Genomic DNA, 5000 nt, shown 5'->3' on the forward strand with positions numbered 1-5000 from the left:
GTTAGGTTAAGTTAGGTCAGGTTAGGTAAGGTTAGTTTAGGTTAGGTTAGGTTAGGTTAGTTTAGGTTAGGTTAGGTTAGGTTACGTTAAGTTAGATTAGTTTAGGTTAGGTTAGGTTAGGTTAGGTTAGGTAAGGTTAGGTTAGGTTAGGTTAGGTTAGGTAAGGTTAGGTTAGGTTAGGTTACGTTAAGTTACATTAGGTAAAACTGGGCTAGGTCAGGCTAGGTTAGTTTAGTTTAGATTATGTTAGACTGTCAGGTTACAAATTAGGTCAAGTAAAGGATGATTAGGTCAAGTTAGGTTAGGTTAAGTTAGGTTATGCAAAGCTAATTTAGAATGAATTATGATAGGTAATGCTATGCTAGGTTAGGTTAGGTCAGGCTGGGTCATAGAGGCAGTGTGACCCCAGGGCGATATATGACCTCGTTTGGGAACCTTTGATGCGTGAAGACCCTGATGTGGCCAGTCTTCCTCCTCCTCCTCCTCCTCCTCCTCCTCCTCCTCCTCCTCCTGTTCTTCATTCTGTTTTTTCTCCTCCCTTTTTTCTTTTTTATTTTCAGTTGTTATTGTCATCCTTCTTCTTCTTCTTCTTCTTCTTCTTCTTCTTCTTCTTCTTCTTCTTCTTCTTCTTCTTCTTCTTCTTCTTCTTCTTCTTCTTCTTCTTCTTCTTCTTGGTGCCTTTTAGATTCTTATTTTTGTTTATCTCGTTCTTTCCTTTGTCCTTCTTCTTTATATTCTTCCTCCTCCTCCTCCTCCTCCTCCTCCTCCTCCTCCTCCTCCTCCTCCTCCTCCTCGTCCTCCTCGTTCTCCTCCTCCTCCTCCTCCTCCTCCTCTTCTTCCTCTTCCTCTTCCTCCTCTTATTCAGAACATCCTGCCTTGCTCACTCCTCAGTTTTCCTCTCTCTCTCTCTCTCTCTCTCTCTCTCTCTCTCTCTCTCTCTCTCTCTCTCTCTCTCTCTCTCTCTCTCTCTTTATTACTTTATCTCTCTTCCTTCTTCGTTTCCCTTACGCGGTTAATCCTCCCTCCTTTATCATTGATTTTTATTTGTCCCCATTCTTTTTCTTCCTCCTCCTCCTCCTCCTCCTCCTCCTCCTCCTTCTCCTCCTTCCTCATCTCTTCCTTCATTTCCTTTCTTCATTTTCGTCGTCCTTCACCTCTACTTCCTTGTCCATATCTTCCTCCTCCTCTTCTTCTTCTTCCTCCTCCTCCTCCTCCTCCTCCTCCTCCTCCTCCTCCTCCTCCTCCTCCTCCTCCTCCTCCTCCTCCTCCTCCTCCTCCTCCTTGTGATATGTGCGTGGAATGGAATCTGTTGCATGTAGGTATTTAAGTGCACACACACACACACACACACACACACACACACACACACACACACACACACACACACACACACACACACACACACACACACACACACACACACAAACGAAGAGGAAGAAGTAGAGAGAGAGAGAGAGAGAGAGAGAGAGAGAGAGAGAGAGAGAGAGAGGGAGGAAACCATTAATATCCCTCCTTTTGCTTATCACCTCCTGTTCCTCCCTCTGTCGTGGCCACCCGCAGATCCCTCTCCCTTTAAACTCTCCCTTTAGACTCTCTCTTCAATGCTTCCTTTTGAAATTCCTCCCTTTTGTAAGTTTTCAGAAACTCTATTGATTTTGTGCTGTTTTGTCCTCTTTTTCTCTTTTATCATGTGTTTTTTTCTTCCCTTTATTTCATTCCCTTTTAGAAAATTGTCTTTAAACTTCTCTATATTAAAAAAAAAACATCTTACTTCTTTTTTCATTTTTTTTATCATGTTTTTTTAATTCCTCCCTTTATAATTCGTGATCTTTTGGTTACCCCTTTACAGTCTCCCTTTCTCCCTTTAAAAACAGCCTTTTTTCTCCTCCCTTTTTCTTGGATAACCTTTAAAATTCTACCTTTTCTCCTTTCACCCTTTTTTTATACCACCGTTAATTTCTCCCTTTCAAAAGCATAATTTTCTTCTCCCTTCTCCTTTATAATCCACAGAGTCCCCCTTTTCTTATTTTATTCTCATTTTTTTAAACCATTCTTTTCTCCTACATTTTTCTTAATCTTTAAAGTCTCCGTCTTTTCCCTTCATTCTCGCCTTTACAGAACCACACTGAAATTCTCCATTTAAAACACCATTTTTCTCCTTCTCTTTTCTCTAGAATGTCTAAAAATCTCGCTGTCTCCCTTCAGTCTTCCTTTATTTTTGAAGCCACCGTGAAAGTTCTTCCTTTAAATAAACCCCCTTAAAGAAAATCTCCCTTTAACTTCCCTTTAAATAACCCTTTCAGAACACTTCTCTTTAAATGGCCCTTTAAGAACGCGTCCGTCTAGTCTCCTTTTAAATAGCCTCTTTAAGAACGCCTCCCTTTAAATAACCCTTTAAAAACGCTTCTCTTTAAATAACCGCTTAAAAACACATCTTTTTAAATAACCCTTTAAAAAAAGCACCTCTTGAAATAACCCTTTAAGAACGTTTCCCTCTAAAATAACTCTTTAAAAACACTCCTCTTTAAATAACCCTTTAAGAACACACTCTTTTAAATAACCCTTAAAAAAAAACATCTCTTTAGATAACCCCTTAAGAACCCACCTCTTTAAATAACCCTTAAAAAACACACCTCTATAAGCCTTGAAAAAAACACACCCCTTTAAATAAGCCTTTAAAAACACCTCTTTAAATAACCCTTTAAAAAACACACCTCCTTTGAATAACCCTTTAAGAACACACCTCTTTAAATAACCTTTTAAAAACACCTCCTTAAATAACCCTTTAAAAAACACGCCCCTTTGAATAACCCTTTAAAATCAGACCTCTTTAAATAACCCTTTTAAAAACACACCTCTTTAAATAACCCTTTAAAAACACCCCTTTAAATAACCCTTTGAAAAACACGCCTCTTTAAATAACCCTTTAAAAACACACCTCTTTAAATAACCCTTTAAAAACAGACCTCTTTAAATAACCCTTTTAAAAACACACCTCTTTAAATAACCCTTTAAAAACAGACCTCTATAAATAACCCTTTTAAAACACACCCCTTAAATAACCCTTTAAAAACACACATCCCTTTAAACAGCCCCTTTAAGAATACCTCCCTTTAACCTCCCTTTAAATAACCTTTCATAGTCTATCCTTTCTCCCTCATCTCCGTTTTCTTCCTAAGTAAAGGTTGGTTTTTCTTTAAGTAACTTCCTAAGTTGTGTTAAGTGCGTATGTAACTTGGTAGTAACTTTTTGTTTCTTATTTATGCAAGATACCTGATTTTTCTTATTATTTTTTCTCTTTTCTTTTCTTTCTTTTCTTTCTTTTCTCATTTTCGCTTTTTTACTTCTTTTTTTGTTTATTTTTTTTATTTTTATTTATGTATTTATTTATTTTTATTTATGATTCTTCTTTCTTTTCTTGTTTTTTGTTTTGTTTTTTTCGTTCAGTTTTTTTCTTTTTGTTCATCTTGTTCTTTTGTTGCTTATCTTGTTATTTTTTTTTTCTTGATTTCCTTATTTTTTTTTTCATTCATTCCTCCTGTTCCTTCTTTATCATCATCATCATCATCATCATTATCATCATCCATATATTCTTCTTCTTCTTCTTCATCTTCTTTTTTATCCTTCCCTCTTTTATCCTCGTATTTCCATTTTCTTCTTCTCTCACATCTATTTTATATCCTTTTTTCCTCCATTTTCTCCTTTTTTCTCTTTCTCTGGTCCCCCTCCTCCTCCTCCTCCTCCTCCTCCTCCTCCTCCTCCTCCTCCTCCTCCTCCTCTTCATAATTGCTCTCAGCCTCTTCATTTACTCCTAATCATCCTTGCTTCCTCTCTCTAATAACTCCCTCCCTCCCTCTCTCTCTCTCTCTCTCTCTCTCTCTCTCTCTCTCTCTCTCTCTCTCTCTCTCTCTCTCTCTCATTCTCACCTCTCACTTTAGCTCTTAAGTCCTTCCTTCCCCTGTGTGATTGCCCTCTCTCTCTCTCTCTCTCTCTCTCTCTCTCTCTCTCTCTCTCTCTCTCTCTCTCTCTCTCTCTCTCTCTCCTTTATCTAAACTTTCTACCTCCTCTCCCTTTATTTAAACCGTCACGTCTCCCATACATTCCCATACTCTCTCTCTCTCTCTCTCTCTCTCTCTCTCTCTCTCTCTCTCTCTCTCTCTCTCTCTCTCTCTCCTTTATCTAAACTTTCTACCTCCTCCCCCTTTATTTAAACCGTCACGTCTCCCATACATTCCCATACTCTCTCTCTCTCTCTCTCTCTCTCTCGACACGTACACAAGCTTCTGAACGTGTCAACAGTACTTAGAGGAGGAGGAGGAGGAGGAGGAGGAGGAGGAGGAGGAGGAGGAGAGAAATGCTTCTCTTGTTGAGAGAGAGAGAGAGAGAGAGAGAGAGAGAGAGAGAGAGAGAGAGAGAGAGACTCACTCACTCACTCACTTTCTCACTCTCTCACTCACTTTTATTTTGAAGCTTCGTTTGGGTTCGGATAAACTGCCAAAGCTTCCACTCGACACTTTACAACTCCTCCTCCTCCTCCTCCTCCTCCTCCTCCTCCTCCTCCTCCTCCTCCTCCTCCTCCTTGTCACCTTTCTTCCGTTTCTCCTTTCCTGCTTCTCCTCCTCTGCTTCTCTTCCGATTATCCTCCTCCTCCTCCTCCTCCTCCTCCTCCTCCTCCTCCTCCGGCAGACAGGGTACAGTGGTCCACTTTGGTCATCTTCAGTGATTGATGCCTCCACCTCCTCCCTCCTCCACTTCTCCTCCTTCTCCCCCTTCCCCTCGCCCCTACTTCCTCTCTTCGCTTTCCTCTCTCGCCCATTCTCGTTCTTCTGCTTCACTTCTCTCCTCCCCATGCTCACCATCCTCCTCCTCCTCCTCCTCCTGGTGGTGGTGGTGGTGGTGGTGGTGGAGGCGGCGGCGCACACTTTCACTCGTGGCCTCTCCCTGCGAAGGCTTGCTGGTAATTTCGTAGGATTAAAACTTGTGGATAAAAGTCAGATGGG

At 40.6% G+C, this 5000-nt stretch overlaps 1 protein-coding gene across 1 annotated transcript in view; it reads left to right on the forward strand.

Moving 5' to 3' along the window:
- Window positions 1-4886: 4886 nt before the first annotated feature.
- Window positions 4887-5000, forward strand: part of LOC135091965 (uncharacterized) — a 957-nt gene continuing 843 nt past the window's right edge. The window contains exon 1 of the mRNA XM_063990035.1: window positions 4887-5000. This exon is cut by the window's right edge and continues 843 nt beyond it. The gene's annotated coding sequence lies outside the window, so the exon portion shown is untranslated.

This window comes from Scylla paramamosain, chromosome 39 (assembly GCF_035594125.1).
Source record: "Scylla paramamosain isolate STU-SP2022 chromosome 39, ASM3559412v1, whole genome shotgun sequence".
Taxonomy (NCBI): Eukaryota; Metazoa; Arthropoda; class Malacostraca; order Decapoda; family Portunidae; genus Scylla; species Scylla paramamosain.